Here is an 18,517-nt window from a genome sequence, read left to right on the forward strand (position 1 = left end):
GGAGAAGCTGCTGGCCTGAAATCACTTAGTGGCTCAGGGTTACAGAACGGAAATGGAAGTGGTAACTCTACTCTTTTATAGATGAGAAGACAGTGAGGTAAGAACTCTAACTGGAAGTCAGGAAACTAGTCAGCACTAGGGTGAGAAACAGTGTGCTGGGTAGTTTTAAGCCATCTGAAGAGGGAACCCCAATTAAGACAATGCCTCAGTAAGATCTAGCTGTAGGCAAGCCTGTAGGGAATTTTCTTAATTAGTAATTGATGGGGAGGGCCCAGTCCATTGAGGGTGGTGCTATCCCTGGGTTTGTGTTCCTGGGTTCCACAAAAGAAAGCAAGCTGAACAAACCAATCTGCATCAGCCCCTGCCTCTAGTGTCCTTCCCTTCTTGAGTTCCAGTCCTCACTGACTTTGACGATAAACTGTTATAGGTGGCTACGAGTGAAATAAACCCTTTGGTCACGGTGTTTCATCACAGCAATAGCAACTCTAACTACGACAAACAGGATGCTATTATACTTTCCAGCCCACTTATCTCCTCTAGACCTCTCTCTCTGGCATCAGTTAACAAACTCAACCAATAATTTACAATACTTTATAGAGATGCAGGCTACCGTCGTCGCAGGGGTCTATTTTACAGCTGTCTTAAAAAAGGCGATATTCCTTGGAGAGTGGTAAAACTCAAAACACAATGGCTGAGATTAAGAGTACACATTAAGTACCACAAGTAAAAAAAAAATCCCTAGTGGGATCAAATTCTAGACATTTCCACAAATGTACTTCATGTATTTGAGAAAATATTAAGGATCAAGGAAGATTAAATATTTGAGAGTCAGTAATTCCTCCTGTAAAACAAGAACATTTTACATCCATTGTTCACGTCATAAAATACAAGCACAATACATGCTTCAACTCTTACATCTGACACAGTTACAATCTTAGATAAGACTGCAGAGACATCTGTCCCTTTCTTATTTACAGTTCACATTATTTTAACAAGCAATTCTCTTTCACTTTCTTCAACCTCACTTCAGCTGTTTCTCAGCCTGTATTGTGATTTTTTCATTGTTGAAATATTCATACTCATGCTCCCCCAAACTCATGTGTGTGTGTGCTTGTGCGCACTTGTGTGTAAGTCTATAAATCTGGAAGTTGGAATGATTATAACCTTTGCAGTCCAGACGCTCTTCCCCGTCGTTGTACTTTGTGTGGAGGAAAACTGATGCTGAAGAGCACAGGCTTAGAAAAGCACAGCACTTCCCTAGGAAAGTGAACCAAGGACAAGATTTCCTCTTGAAGTCTGTGGATGAATTAACCTATCTTACAGAAGAATTTCAGTAAAATATGACTGCGCTCATCACAGAGTTGAAAAAGGGAACAGAAGGAAAAGAGGGGGAAGAATGGTTGAAAAGTCAAAATCGGGACAGTCCAGCTCCCATGGTAATCAGATCAAACCCAGGCAGCATTTTTTTTTTTTCTTTTGAGAAAGGACACCAGTAAGGGAACAAAAGACCAACGCTTTAACTATAGTAAAGCCTGATACAGTACACTTTAGTGGTTTCTACCACTAGGGAGCCTCAAAATGGCCCCACATCACTAGTGATGAAGGGCAGTGAAGCAGGAACAGATGATCATTGAGTGCTTACAACCACTGCAAAGTTTCATGATCTGGAAACTTGGTCCTCAGCCTGGTTGTGTCTGAAAAACTGCCCTAACCATCATATCCCTTTCAACTATCTGTTGTCTTGCCATCTTTTGATTATTCAAAAAAAAAAAAAAACTGCTTAAGATTTGGCTGAAATTATCCCAAATCGTAAGTCTCTTAAAATATAAACAAAAAACCCTCTACTCCTTTTAATGTAGTGTGACCAGTTAATAAATTCTGTAGACTTAAAATTTATCAAGAACCATGGATGCAATTATAGTCATATTTAAACCAACCAATCAAATGTCCTTAAGACCTCAGATATAAATATTAAGTAATTCTCAGACAATGATTTTTAAAGCATGTCTTGTTTCCCAGCGTCACAAAACTCTGCCAAAGCAGGGGGTTCATTATGAGTGAATCACAAACTGGCCCTCTCTCCACAATGCCTTTCCAGCCTGCCCAGACTGCAAGAGAATATAGAGCTCTCATCAACAAAGGCAGCTCTGGACAGCTAACTGTCATTTTAAATGCCATGCACTGTTCATCATGCATTTCCACCACCACCCCAAGACAGAGATTTTAACATGCTGTCCAAAATCAAGACACAACCTGAATCAAAAGCAACAAAATATGGACAATTTACATTTCTAACAAGAAGGAAGAAGACAAGAGGGTAGATAAAGCAGAATTGCACAGAGAAATTCCAAGCTTATACTTTCTTAATGTTAAATGTCAACTAGTTGTCTGGTGGCCAGTGGCTGACGACAGCTTCTGCGCAAGCTTATCCATAGTGTGTATTAAATGATTTCATGGACTACTCACCTACAGGAACTTAACTTGAGGTCTTGAGAAAGCAACACAATGAGGCAAACATTCTTCTAATGTTTGCAGTATGAATCCTCCCCAGCTCATCATAAAAATATAGCTGTTTTTATCAAAATGAGAACAACACAGGAAACCTCTACAGTATATTTTTAGGTTTAATACCCTCTATCAGAGATTCCAACTTCACCTCCTAACAAGGCTGTACTTAAGTCTGACAAAACCTGTTAGCTTCTCTCCCATGGGGCCTGACCTCTGGAAGCCACTACTGGTTAGTAATGTGTTAATTGTCTTCCTAGAGACACTGCTCTTCTGGGACTGCACCCTGCACTGTTGGCTGGTGGTTCCTTGTTTGTATACAGTTTTGCCTCTTGGGTTCCCAAACTCAAACAGAAGAATAAAATATAGCATTATGATAACTGTAAGGACATGTGACCCTTAAGGATGAATGGGATTAGCATCTCAGTCTCCTTACTCTCTCTTATAAGGGAAATGCACTTGGAGTAACAACTTCTTTTGTACAGCGATGATGTCAAGGATAAGTTTACATTTGTAAAAAGTAAAAAGCATCAGAATAACATGACATATTAAAACTATAGGACATTCACATTTCAATACATACTGGTAGTTTTACTCTTTATTTTCTGGTCTTCACTTATCACAGAAAGGAGACGGCCTAAAACATTTGTTATGTGGCATTCTCATGCAAGTCTGTACCCTTATAGAAATCATTAGCTGTTCAGAATATCTGTTTCCAAAGGGGGAACTAAGAAAATCTTTTCAAAAAAGATTTATGACATGAATGTAAGTTATCAGAGAATGTAACCCGAAGGTTGCCCAGGCTAAGGCATTGTTGTGGACCAGGGTGCATAACAGTCAGACCTGTGACACATGTGTTTCTCTCATGGCCATGGTCTATGCTCAAGCACCTCTCCACTGTAAGAGATTTGACCTCTAAGCATGTCAAATTTAACCACTTCTCTCAATAGCCACCAACACAAATTTAGCCATAATTATCTTATGTGCATTGGTATTCTACCTGCATGTATGTCTATGTGAGGGTATCAGATCCTTTGAAACTGAAGGTACAGATAGTTGTGAGCTGCCATGTGGGTGCTAGGAATTGAACCCAAATCCTCTGAAGAGCAACCAGTGCTCTTAACTGCTAAGCCATCTCTCCAGCCCAACACATTTACATTTTAGACATACATTATATACTATGATAGTCAACTTCCTAACCAACATGGCTTAGTATTTAATTCAATCACTGTAATTTCAAGAAAGTCACTAAGTACCAATCTGAACTGCTTAATAACATATTACTTAATTTTTGCCTCCCTAACTATTATAAAAGTCTTCTCCCTGCCTCTCTCTTAAATCCAATGCCCAGCATCATGCAGAAATAAGCCCCTAACTACTGGCTGCCTGGGTTCTCTAGACATTGACACTATGAACAACTGAAAAGCAAGCCAGCAGCAGATTTGAGGGGCATCTGTCTGGGCTTTCCAGGCAATACTTCTCAGAACTGGGTACCATTTAGTTCTCTACTGTACTCATTAACAGAAGAAAAAAAAAATCCCATGTTGAGTTTTAGCAAGTAAGTGATAAACTACAGAAGATCTGAAACACTCTCCTATTCTTAAAACAATCGTGGGGGGGGCAAAATAAGAATATAATTCCTTTATACAAGGTTACAAAGTTAATTACCTTATTTAAGTAATTATTTCATGAAGCTTAAATTTCTCACTGTGTTGGAGAAACAGACAATATTCAGTTTGATCATATGACTAACTGAATTTATTACAGGTAAGAATTTTTGAAATAATATTAAGTCAAAACCTCCAGCTCTAAGTACCCAAACAACAGAAACTGTAGAATTATTTTGGAATTTTTATACATGTTAGAATGTTCTTATGCTAATTCAAGGTTACCCCTCCCCCCCAAAAAAAAAGCCCCTGAGAAGGGGGTAAGAGAGATGGCTCAGCAATTAAGAGCATTGACTGTTCTTTCCAGAGGTCCTGAGTTCAATTCCCAGCACCCACATGGTGGCTCACAGCCATCTATAATAAGCTCTGATGCCCTCTCCTGGCCTGCAGGTGAATATGCAGAGCACTCATACATAAAATATGAAATTTAAAAAACTTTAAAAAAATGCCCATTTGTGTGTAAGACATTGTCTTTACATCATGAAAATGGCTCGTTATTTTAGATAATCATGTTTGAGTATACAGGGGTGAAATGACATCATACCATAAAACTGACTTAAAATAATTCCAAGAATAAGCAATGAAGCAAATGTAAGGAAAAATTTAATGAACCACAGGCTGTGTCATGACACGAAGCTATTTGTCCAGTATACTCCTTATACTTCCGCGTATGCTGGAAAGCTTTTCTAGCAACATTTTGAGAAAATCCTCAGTAAATTTAAGTCAGGTCTTTCAGTAAATCTGAACAACCAAAATTCAACTGTAGTTAAAAACGAACTCAGCTTGAAGAGCAATCAGGGTTCCCTGACCTGTGGGAAGTCCAAGGACCGCCCACCTCCATCCAGGTTTAGTAAGTTGAGCATCCAAACTGCCTAGGCTCCCCCAAAGCCAGTATGTGCAGTAGGATCAAAAACTCATTGCCATTGTTCTTGAGTTCTCAGTAGTCCTCATTGTCCGCTATGTAAGTCCGGTTTTATCCCATGCTTTTTCAGACCAAGCTGATGAGGGAGAGGGACTTGATCGGGGGAGGGGGAGGGAAATGGAAGGCGGTGGCGGGGAGGAGGCAGAAATCCTTAATAAATAAATTTAAAAAGAAAAAAAAAAGAATTATTAAACATTAATAAGAAACAAAAAAAACAAAAAAAAAACAAACTCAGAAACCATTCAAATTTTATGTACAAAATTCAAAGCTTAAAATTAGTTTCTATTACAGACTGCAGAGTTACAGAGGCCCAACTAGCCCCAGTGCTAAGTAAAACTGGATACAATCTCCATGGAAAATTAAATTTCCGATCTGTAATAATGGCAAGCTACAAGTGCACACAGCTGTGGCTCAGAGACACCAGTTCTAACCAGTTCTAGGTAGGTATCCCAGGGCGGCAGTTTCCCACGTTGTACTGTGTAGAGGTTCATTTTGAGAGTCTGGTCTCCTGGACCCTATCCCCAGAGATTCTGACTGAAGGGGGGGGGGGAGAGAATAAATCTGCATTCCTAAAATGTTCAAAATACTTTTGAGAAATATTGTCCTAAAGAAGTATGTGTATGCATATACCACAATACATGCTAACAAAGAATAACCCAGGAATATTTTTCTTACCATCAAAATGGAAACAAATGTCCAGTTACTGAATGATGAAATAAAATCTGGTATTTTTATCATCCCAGAACACTGTAAGATGTATTCTAATGACCAGAAGTGGTGTCTAAGAAAACAATCAATCAAGGCCGGGCGATGGTGGCGCACGCTTTTAATCCCAGCACTTGGGTAGGTCTAGTTCCAGGACAGGCTCCAAAGCCACAGAGAAACCCTGTCTCAAAAAAAAAAAAAAAAAAAGAAAAGAGAACAATCAATCAAACAACAACAAAAACCTATCGTGGGAAGAAGCTGGGAATGGGAACAGCCTTCAGACAGCCAGGTTGGGCTTAACTGGGCAACGTTTGCTTTCTTAGTACTCACTAATGTTTTTCATAAAAGAGAACACTACAGACTCTATAAAAGCTATATTCAATATAAATGTGAGTGTTATGAACAAGTCTTGTAAATGTAATACTGGAGGGCAAGAAGCAGAATCCAAAAGGAGTATAATCACATTTACAGCAGGCTGGCCGGTGGTACTTAGAGATGCACAGATAATGAAACACAAAGAAGGAAATGATGGTCATGAGCAAGGCTTACAATTACTCTACAAGGAGCTTTGTATCAGACGGCACAGGTGACCATGTCTAGGCACAGACACTCTCCGTCCGTATACACTGATGGCTGGGTATTTGGCATAGAACTGTATTCTTCTACTAACTTTGCTTAAGTATATTTCACCAAAATTAGACATTCGGTTTGCTGACAGACTTCTATCAGATTTCTTTCCCAAAGTGCACTACTTCGAGTTTAGTACTCTACTCCATCCCGGTGCTCTGGATTTCTTTCCAATTCTATGTCATAATAATGAATTTAAAGAATAAAGGATCTGACCTGGTTGTAAATGTAAATCTGAGGTAACTGCACAACAAGCTTCACACTACGGTGTAAGTCCTAAACGCGTATGTGCTCCTTTAAAAACATACAACAGCGTCTGAGTATCTTGACATCTGGATGAGTTATAATGCAATCTAGAATTTAATAGAGAATTTACCAGAGTCAATGACTTTTAAAAAGTATCATCAGCCACTAGGAGAGGTGGCGCACACCTTTAATTCCACCACTCAAGAGGCAGAGGCAGGAGGATCTCTGAGTTCGAGGCCAGCGTGGTCTACAGAGCCAGTTCCAGGGCAGTGAGGGCTACACAGAGAAACCCTGTCTCAAAAAACAAAAATAAAACAAAACAAAAGAATCGTTAGCAGACTTAGACTGAGTCTAAAGCTCAAAACTACTGACTATTGTGCTTTACGTCACTCATTTAACAGAGACCTAGACTGCAGGAAAAATAGTGAGAATGCCAGCAAGCCTTTCCCTTCCCTCCCTGACTGACCACCCCCCAAACAAAAACACAAGAAAGGAAAGGAGGAGGTAATGCAAGCTCCAAGAAAAACATACTATGGCACACAAACAATGGATGCCATTTGACAAAGCATGCAAGGACAGGTACCTTAAAACAAGTTTGCTCGGCCTACACACAAACAAGGCAACAATGAAACCTGCAAAACCACAGAGACCAGCTGGAGTCTACAAAGTTTTCACCAAGTTGTGTGAGGGTAAAAAAATCCTCACTAGGTCAAAAACTTTGTACGTCTTATTTAAATACTTACCATTACACTACTGGTTCCAGAAGGACTAAGGGTAGCAGAGTAGAAAAAAAGAGGGAAAACCCAATCAATACTAATGATAAAAAATGGCAGCTCAGTATCATCAAATTTAGGCACCCAAAATAACACGCAAATAAACAGCCGAGGAGGCAGGCGGCCCATTTTCTGCATGAGAAGCAGCAGTGCCCCTCTTTGCTTCTCAGTCCTAACTTTACTTATCTGCAAACAGAGCTTACTCAGTTCTCCCAGACAGCAGCTGAGAAGGGAGAAAGGAAGGCTGGTTGGTCGTCCTAATATGGTACGAACAACCACAATAATCGAAGAAACAAAGCAACATCTTGTTGCCTTACTTCTATCTCTGGAATTCCAGCAAAGCCAATACTATCCACATGGATCCACACAGCTACAGGGCTGTTCAACATCTCACTGAGCAAAATAAACAGCTTTATTATTTCCTGTTGTGGCTGATAACCAACCACTGTCCTTAGCAAAAGTGAAAGGTCGCAATTCTGAATCCACTCATTTATCTGCAGCTCTGGCCACAGAGACTGCTCCAGGAGTTTACTTCGAGCTGTGTCTCTAAATCATTGCCACCTTTCACACATGATATTCAAGGCAAATGTTGATAGAGAATTATAAATTTTTTTTTGTTTGTTTGTTTTTTGTTTTTCGAGACAGGGTTTCTCTGTGGTTTTGGAGCCTGTCCTGGAACTAGCTCTGTAGACCAGGCTGATAATAAGGATGTTAGCTTTCCATCTGAAAAAAATTGCACTAAGTCAAACTTTTTTTTTTGCTAAATACTACTCCATTTCGTTTAACATTATTATTATTATCATTATTGAGATGACCGAAGCTTACAAGTTCATATAATTTAAAACACACATACAATATGCCCATATTTTTTAAAAAGTATATTCCTTCTTGTTACAATGAATTCTAATGATTTATTAAAAAAGATAAACTGTGGGTGGTTATTTGTTGCAAAAAAAGATCTTTCAAAGATCCCTTTAAAAAACAAATGTTTTAAAGACTACAGAACTGTAGCCAAGGTAGCAGATTTAGCTAACATGTTATGAGTTCAATTCCCAGCACTGCCATTAAAAAAAAAAGGTATTATAAAATTGGGTATTGTAGTAGTGCACACTTGTAATTGCAGCATTTGGGAGATGGTGGCAGGAACATTTCAATTTCAAGAGAGCCTAGGCATGGAATGAGACACTGTCTCAAAAGACTAAGGGCTAGAGATACATAGAGCTCAGTGAGTAAGCACTTGCCAATCATGCTCAAAGCTCTAGGTTCCATTCACAGTACAAAAGACTAGAAGAACAAATTAGCAAAAACCAAACAAGGTGTATTCCCTCTAATTTAAAAGTACCTTTTGAAATATTTGAGAAAAATTAAAATAGTTTCATATTATCATGGAATTGCTTGAGCACATTTGCTGGGATGGTAGATAATGGTATCTAAAAAGCAAGATGTTATACACCAAGCAGTATTCTGGCGGATACTGAGCAGCTGCTCTAATACATTTGATTAAGAGCTGCCTGACAGTCGCTGTCCAGCCTCAAGGAGACAATAGCACATTCTTACCCAGTGTCCCCACCACACAGACGCAGTGACAGTGCCCCAGGAACACACACAGACTGAGCACCCTACTCCAAAGTCCAAAGTATGTCAGGTGCAGTAGTATATGCCTGCAGTCTGGCACTCAGGAAGCAGAGGCAGGGGGATTAGAGTTCAAGGCTAGTCTCTGTTATTCACAATTGGTTTATAAGAGTTTGCCTTATAAAACAAAACCAAAGCTACCCCTAATTCCAAACTTTTAAAGTAAAAAAAAAAAAAAATTCCAGCTCGAACTCTGGACAGGTCATAGTCAAAAAGTAATAAGTTAAAATGGCTGTACAAAATTCCATTCAGAATTTGTATTTATGGGCGTATTTGTTTGAAACCCAAAAAGAGAGCTGGGGCAGTGTGCACACCAGTAATCCCAGCACTTGGGTAGGTGGGAGCTGAAGGGTCAAAGACTGAAGGCTGGGCTGGTTGCTAAGTGGATAAAGCACTTGCACAAGGCCACACAAGGATGAAGCCAGGAGGCTGGGTCCCCAGTACCCACACCAATGGCTGAATAAGTGTGGTGGCTCACCTGTAACGCAGAGCTCCAAGGACAGTAACAGTGGATGCCTGGCTTTTGCTTATTTTCCTCGTCTCCCTATACTTGAGTTTGTAAGAAAGGAAGTTATAATTGTCCTCAATCTATTCAAAAAGACCTCAGCTAAATTTAATACAAATGTTCTCAATACACAACACAAAAATTAACAATGTTGTTATATTAGTGCCTCAGTTTACATTTTCCTGAACAGAAAGCTAGTAAAATATACTCAATTTAATAGAGAAAGATATTCCATAAATATAGTGGAATAGGTACTAGACCTATCCTTCTGGTAGAAACTATTCAATACCCAAAATTAAAAAAAAAAATCAAGAGCATCAAATGAGCTGGCAAGTGTGTTATACATTCCTGGCCAGAAAATGAGATGGAAAACCACAGAGACAGAACAGCTGAAGTCTTTTTGCTCTGCACTAGAAAGAAGCCCTCAAAGGGCTTTGCCTTCATTGTTACCACAGCTTAAATTCGATTCCTTTCCATTACCCCAGCATCACCCAGAAAATTCATGATACTAGTCAGGAAAGGGGTAACCCACGAGAATGTAGAATCACAAACAAGTACCTGCAGTTTTTTCAGGCTGGATTCCTAAGTTTTTGGTGGCCTAACATTGGCCATCACACTGACATTCCTATACTTGAGCAAGCATCAGAGCCACATGAAGTTCTTGAAAGCAGACTGCGTTGTCCTGCCCTACTAGGTTTCCAGCATGTGGGGACAAAATCTGCATTAACAACCTGGTGATGCTGACACTGCTGGTCTGTGGGACACACTCTACCAGAAACACTTATGCCAAATGCTCCAAGTGCCCCAAGTTTCAGAAAAAGACATGTATTTTATGAAAAGGATGTACTACAGATGATTGACAAATGGTGCTAGGACAAATGGGTATAAAAATACACACAAAGTTTTTAAAAGATTGACCTCTACCCTATATCTTACAGAAAACTCAATCCCAGGAGCAGTAGAGTTTCAAGGTAAATGGTGGAACTGCCAAGCTTTCATCTTGGATGAGGAGACATCTACAGAGCAGGGAAAGACAACTAACATTAAATAAATGACTGTGCCACATTGCAAAGGATACGTCTGGAACTTGCTTGGGGGGAGGTGCTGGGGGGGTAGTGTTGGAACAGATAATATTCATGAATGTTGAAGTGTGTGATAAGGGTTTTTGTGATACTGTTTTTTCAACCTTTATGTATATTTATGTATATTTTTCCTTGTAAGAGGAAAAACCAGCATTAAACTCGGAGATATATGGAACTTGCATAACAAAAAAGGACAGACTATGTGTGGAAACCTGTGAATCACTAAGTAACATACTAACAAACTAGCAGAAAAGTAAGCATGATGTGGGCCTTCCAACAGAAGAAACATGGGGTCATGAAAACAACAACTGTAACTAGACAACCAGCCATAGCAAGCATCTCCAAACACAGGATTCAAGAAGCTGAGGCAGGAGGATCATAGGTTTAAAGCCAGTCTGAGTCACATAGTGAGAGCAAGCTGAAAGAAAGAAAGGAAGGAAGGAAGGAAGGAAGGAAGGAAGGAAGGAAGGAAGGGAAACAAAGAAACAAAGAGAAGAAAAATAAAAGAACAAATATGGACATGTATCTTCCCACCGCTCCTAGTTTAGCTTCAGCTGCCAATGTGCCACAGCTCAGGTTACCTGAGGGAGTTTCAACTAGGGAACTGCCTCAATCAGACTGGCCTTTAAGCACAGGGCACTCTCTTGATTGTGAATTGATGTAGGTAGGCCAAATCCACTGTGGATGGTGCCACCATAGGCAGGGGGCCTGGGTTATCTAAGAAAGCAGGCTGCACACGGGCCAAGAAAAGTTAGCCAGGAAGCAGCACTCCCTGATGGTGCCTGTCTTGAGTTCTTGCCCTGACTTCAAGGATGGACTGTAACCTGGAAGCAAAATCTAAATAAACCTCCCTCTTCCCAAGTTGCTTTCAGTTAACAGTTTATCACAGCAACAGGAAGTAAATCAGAATGCCACTAACAATTACAGAATTTGACAAAAGCAAATATATAATGAAAGAACGGAAGGAATGACTGGGTAACTGCTGGTAGCACTACAAATTGATAAACTGATCCCAGAAAGTGAAGGGGCATATTCCAGCTGGGAGGATCTAAAACCTTTTCAGGCTATCAATTAAAAAATATAGGCTTCCTTCTTATGTAGCTTAAGTGCATGGAAGTGATCACTGGCTCTTCTCCCACTTTATAAAGAAAGTCATACGTCACACTCATTGCAAATTATGTTTGAACACACTAGACAGTAATAAGAGAACCAAACAACAACAAAAACACCTGGCACCAAAGAAAAACACCTGGCACCCCAAGGTGAATATCCCGACATTTTCTTTAAGTATATCACTCCATCCCCTAGCCAGTATCATTAAAAAAACACATGGACGAAGCCTTAGGTTCTATTTCCAGGACTGGGGAAAAAAAATGCATTTCCAATAAAATCATATTTACACTAAGAATATTAAACTTTCAATATTACTTTTAATTAACAGTGTACTATTAATAAAGAGCAATTAATGTTTATTGTGTGGAGCCTGATAATTCAAAATTTAATTTAAAATACATGAAATCATATAGATAAGTATTATTTATATTTGGACACATTAAAAAGGGTATTTTTAAAGGTCAGTATTTGTAATGGACCTAAAACTGTATCTACTGAAATGTTCAACTATGACAAAAGATGAAGTGTGGACACTGGACAAAGCAGTCAGGTTTGTTGCTTTGATTCAGGGCTGTGGACCCAATGCAGGTCATCAGGCAGGCTAAGGGAGCACTCCATCACTCACCTATAAGACCAGCCCGAAAAGGCAGCACTGAATTACTTAGTGTGAAGACCACTGCAAGGGAGCACATGGACACCCAAAACCACGTCTCCAAAGGATCCCAGAGCACTGTTTACAATGCAAAACCTGAACAATCAACCAGCAACTGTGGCACATTCATTCAATGAAACGTTATCAATAGGGAAATTAGCAAACTACTTAAGGTAACAGGGACATGGCATTTAAAAGTAAATCCTCCTGGTTTAATATCTGTGCTGGGATGCACCAGTGAGCAACAAAAGTATAAACTTCAGGAAAACTATGCTTACCACAGGTGCACAGGAAATATACCAAAGGAATGTTGGTAAAGGCCAATTTCTGAGCAGCTACCTGGTATATAAGGATTAATTTCATTATCTATGTATCGATGAACAGACTTATATATCTTTCCTGTATCTAAAACCCATTTTATAATACAAGTAATTTTAAAAGTTGCCCTATCCGGAAGTCCTATAGAGACGAAAGTCATCAGCATACAAGACTACATGAGCAACTGACCACCAATAAAAAATTGTGAAATGTGTCAAATTTCCTTACTGTGGAGTATCATACAATTATTAAAAATGAACTTGAAGTGCTGAAGATACTGTTCAGCTGTTGGAGTATTTGTGCTCTTGCAGAGGACACGGGTTTAGTTCCCAGCATCTATACTGTGAGGCTCACAATCATCTGTTACTCCAATTCCAAGATCTGATGCCTCTCTAACTTCTGAGAGAACTGCAAGTGGTACACACACATACAAAGAAGCACACACATGTAGACATAAAATAAGCAAAATGCTTTAAATGAACTTGGAAATAAAGTGAGGCAAACAAGATGCTGGAGAGAGTCTATAAATCCATGAACATACTGCACATCAACCAAGGAAGCATCTGGCAGGTGAGGCTACGAGGGATAAAGGAGGAAAGGGAGAGAATAAAGAGACACTGTTATGTGAGAACCTGACTTTGCAAACTCCGTTTTTTGTTTTGTTTTTTACTTATGTGGGTTTTTTTAAAATTGATTTTTATTGAGCTCTACATTTTTCTCTGCCCCCACTCACTGCCTCTCCCATCCCCTTCAGCCCTCTCCCATGGTCCCCATGTTCCCAATTTACTCAGGAGATCTTGTCTTTTTCTACTTTCCATGTAGATTAGATCTATGTATATGTATCTCTTAGGGTCTTCATTGTTGTCTAGATTCTCTGGGATCGTGTTTTGTAAGCTGGTTTTCTTTGCTTTATGTTTAAAAACCACTTATGAGTGAGCACATATGATAATTGTCTTTCTGGGTCTGGATTAGTTACCTCACTCAAAATGATCTTTTCTAGCTCTATTAGCCTACAAATTTCATAATGTCATTATTTTTTTCTATGGTATAGTACTCCATTGTGTAAATTGTACCATATTTTGCTTATCCATTTTCAGTCGAGGGGTATTTAGGTTGTTTCCAGGTTTTGGCTATGAAAAACAATGCTGCTATGAACATAGTTGAGCATATGTCCTTGTGGCACGGTTGAGCATCCTTTGGATATATACCCCAAAGTAGTATTGCTGGGTCTTGAGGAAGGTTGTTTCCTAATTTTTTGAGAAATCACCATACATATTCAAAGGGGCTGTATCAGCTTGCACTCCCACCAGCAATGTAGGAGTGTTCCCTTTACCCCACATCCTCTCCAACGTAAGTTGTCATCAGTATTTTTGATCTTGGCCATTCTTACAGGTGTAAGATGAAATCTCAGAGTTGTTTTGATCTGCATTTCTCCGATGACTAATGATATTGGGCATTTCCTTAAGTGTTTTTCAGCCATTTTAGATTCCTTTGTTGAGAGTTCTCTGTTTAGGTCTGCACTCCAACTTTTTATTGGATTATTTGTTCTTTTGATGAACAATTTTTTAAGTTCTTTGTATATTTTGGAGATCGGACCTCTACCTGATGTGGGGTTGGTGACGATCTTTTCCTATTCTGTAGGCTGTCGTTTTGTCTTGTTGACCGTGTCCTTTGCTTTACAGAAGCTTTTCAGTTTCAGGAGGTCCCATTTTATTAATTGTTTCTCTCAGTGTCTGTGCTGCTGGAGTTATATTTAGAAAGTGGTCTTCTGTGCCAATGAGTTCAAGTGTACTTCCCACTTTCTCTTCTATGAGGTTCAGTGTGGCTGGCTTTATGTTGAGGTCTTTGATCCATTTGGGCTTGAGTTTTGTGTATGGTGATTGATATGGATCTATTTTCATTCTTCTACATGTTGATATCCAGTTATGCAGCACCATTTGCTTTTTTCTCATTTGATATTTTTTGCTTTTTTGTCAAAAATCAGATGTTCGAAAGTGTGTGGATTAATATCCGGGTCTTCTATTTGGTTCCATTTGTCCTCCCGTCTGTTTTTATGCCAATACCGGGCTGTTTTTAGTACTGTAGCTCTGTAGTAGAGTCTGAAGCCAGGGATTGTGATGCCTCCAGAAATTTTTTTATTGTACATGATTTTTTGCTATCCTAGGTGTTTTTCTTTTCCATATGAAGTTGAGTACCATGCTTTCGAGGTCTATAAAGAATTTGCCGGGCATTGCATTTAATCTGTAAATTGCTTTTGGAAAGATTGCCATTTTTACTATGTTAACTCTACCTACCCAAGAGCATGAAAGATATTTCCACTTTCTGGTGTCTTCATTTTCTTTTTTAAAGATTTAAAGTTCTTGTCGTACAAGTCTTCCACTTGTTTGGTTAAAGTTACTCTGAGATATTTTATGCTATTTATGGCTACTGTGAAGAATGATATTTCTCTCATTTTTTTTCTCAGCCCATTTATCATCTGAGAGCTACTGATTTTTTTGAGTTAATTTTGTATCCTGCTACAAATCCTGTTTATGAATTGTAGAAGTTCCTTGGTAGAATTTTTGGGGTTGGTTATATAAACTATTATATCAGCAGCAAATAGTGAGAGTTTGACTTCTTCTTTTCTGATTTGTCTCCCCTTGATCTCCTTTTGGTGTCTTATTGCTCTAGCTAGGTCCTCAAGAACTATATTGAATAGATATGGAGAAAGTGGACAACCTTGTCTTGTTCCTGATTTCAGTGGGATCGCTGTGAGTTTCTCTTCATTTAGTTTGATATTGGCTGTTGGCTTGCTGTATATTGCCTTTATTATGTTTAGGTATGTTCCTTGTATGCCTGATCTCTCCAAGACCTTTATCAGGAAGAGATATTGAATTTTGTCAAAAGCTTTTTCAGCATCTAATGAAATGATCATGTAGTTTTTATTTTTCAGCTTGTTTATATGGTGGATAACGTTGACTTTCATATGTTGAACCATCCCTGCATCTCTGGAATAAAACCAACTTGATCACGGTGGATGATGGTTCTGATGTGTTCTTAGAGTCGATCTGCCAGTATTTTATTTAATATTTTTGCATCAATGTTCATGAGTAGGATTGAAATTCTCATTCTTAGTAATGTCTTTATGTGGTTTGGGTATCAGGGTAACTGTAGACTCATAAAAAGAGTTTGGCAATGTTACTTCTGTTTCTATTGTGTAGAACAATTTGAGGACTATTGGTATTCTTCTTTGAAAATCTTATAGAATTGTGAGCTGAACCATCTGGTCCTGGGCTTTTTTTGGTTGGGAGACTTTTGATGACTGTGTCTATTTCTTCAGCAGTTATAGGTTTGTTTAATTTGCTTAGCTGGTCTTGATTTAATTTTGGTAAGTGGTATTTATCCAGAAGGTTGTCTATTATAAGTTTTCCAATTCTGTGGAGTACAGGTTTTCAAAATATGACCTAATGATTCTCTGGATTTCCTCCATGTCTGTTTGGTGTTGGAGGTCCTTCTGTTTGTGTGCTGCTTTCATTGGTTAATTAATAAAGAAACTGCTTGGCCTGATAGGGCAGAACTTAGGTAGGTGGAGAAGACAGACCTGAATTCTGGGAGGAAGAAAGCAGAATCAGAGAAAGAACCACCACGGAGCTGCCAGAGTCAGACATGCTGAATCTTTCCCAGTAAGCCACAACTTCGTGGTGATAAACAGATTATTACAAATGGGTTAAATCAAGATATGAGAGTTAGCCAATAAGAGGCTAGAGCTAATGGGCCAAGCAGTAATTTAATTAATACAGTTTCTGTGTGATTATTTTGGTTGTAAGCTAGTTGGGCGGCCAGGACCAAAAGCAGGCCCTCCTCCTCCTTCAACATCTGTTGTTATGTCCCCCTTTTCATTTCTGATTTTGTTAATTTGGATATTCTCTCTCTGTCTTTGGGTTAGTTTGGATAAAGTTTTGTCTATTTTGATTTTCTCGAAGAACCAACTCTTTGTCTCATTGATTCTTTGTATTGTTTGATTTGTTTGTTTCTATTTTGTTGATTTCAGCTCTCAATCTTATTATTTCCTGCCATTTACTTCTCCTGGGTGAGTGTGCTTCTTTTTGTTCTTCTTCCCCGGCTTGACACTGCATTTCCCTCGCCCACTACATTGGTGTACTGGAGGTGTAGTTCAAACTCCAGTTTGAATATTGTGCTTTACATCAGAATCTGGTTCTGTGGAGTTTCTTTTTGGGGGTTCAGTAACTTGACCATAACAGCTAGATCCTAAATTAACCTGTAAGCCTCCAGCCCAGGGACCAGGTAATTTCCTGGAACTCTGGGAGTTGTGATTTTTGGAAAATAACAAAAAAGTCTCACGGGAAAGTGTGGGAACCCACAGTGACTCTATTTCTATCTTGATGTAAGACCAAAGAGTTTAAGCTTGCCAAGGTCAAATAAGGGGATGTTTGACTAAGGACATGGTTACTAGATGTTTTGCATATTAAGGAGATAATTCTGCTTGTTTGTTCCCTGTATCATGGGAAGGAAGTCTTTTACCCTCCCCTTTTGCTTTGGGTATAAAAGGATGATGAAAAATAAATTCAAGGCTGCTCCAGTATTCACTGAGAGTCTCTCCCACCCCCTCCCCGGCTCTATCTTCTATCTCTTGTCTCTTTCTTCTCTCAATCCTCATTCCCCTTTTCAGGCACTTTCGACAGGTCACCTGGTCCCAACAGGAAAGTACAGTGGCCTACGGGTTTTGTCCATATAAGCCCCACCAACACGTGAAAATTTCCAGATGGCGGTCCTGACCAAATTCCAACTTGGTCAGTATTTAAAATTTTAGTAAAAATTTTCTTAAATTTGGCCAAAATGGTGGAACTAGTTTTTCTGGAGAATACCAGGATTAACAATACATCAAAGAGTGGTCACAGTTTTAGTGGTAATTTATCGTAGATGATTTGCTTTCAGACACTTTTCATCTTCATGTGTTACCTCAAGACTTAACAATAGCATGTACTGCTTTATAGTTATGGAATACCAAGAAAGACACTGTCAAAGTACTGTGGGTTCTAAAATAAACAGTACATATTCTTTTCTTCCTTTCCTTCCTCCCACCCCCGCTTTGGTTTTTTGAGACAGGATTTCTTTCTGTAAAAGCCCTAGCTGTCCTGGAACTTGCTCTGTAGACCATATTGGCCTCGAATTCACAGAGATCTGCCTGTCTCTGTCTCTCAAATGCTGGGATTAAAGATGTTCACCACCACTGCCCAGCCAAATTGTATATATTCTAATTGATAACATTAACATAGACATGCAAAACCAGCCAGTATATGAAATGGATCAAAGTGAGTCACAGAACGCACTAACCATGTGTTGCTTTTTCCCAACATGTAAGCTACATTGATGCTCTTCACAAGGCAATGTACATACAAATCTCTTAGACATTCTCCAAGTGCAGACTTGCAGCAGTGAGTCTGGAGTGTGGCCTCCATGTTTCTATTAAGTTTCTAACTAAAGAAGCCATCTGAGCCCAATTTGCTATTTGCTCATTAAAGCTGTAAACTGGCATGAGATGCATCTATACTATGGTAAATGCATCATTTACTCCTAAACTACAACCTTCTCCAAATAGAGTTCATCATTTCTATGAACAAACGAACTGAACTCAAGGTTACAGGGCTAGCAAAGACTTAGTCAAAAAGGAGGATAATGTTACCTAGGGTAATTGTGTTAATTAAGACCACTTGCTCTAGAAAGAAGAAGAGGAGGAGGAGGAGGAGGAAGAAGACGACGACGACGACAA

This window comes from Microtus ochrogaster, linkage group LG3 (genome assembly GCF_000317375.1).
Source record: "Microtus ochrogaster isolate Prairie Vole_2 linkage group LG3, MicOch1.0, whole genome shotgun sequence".
NCBI lineage: Eukaryota > Metazoa > Chordata > Mammalia > Rodentia > Cricetidae > Microtus > Microtus ochrogaster.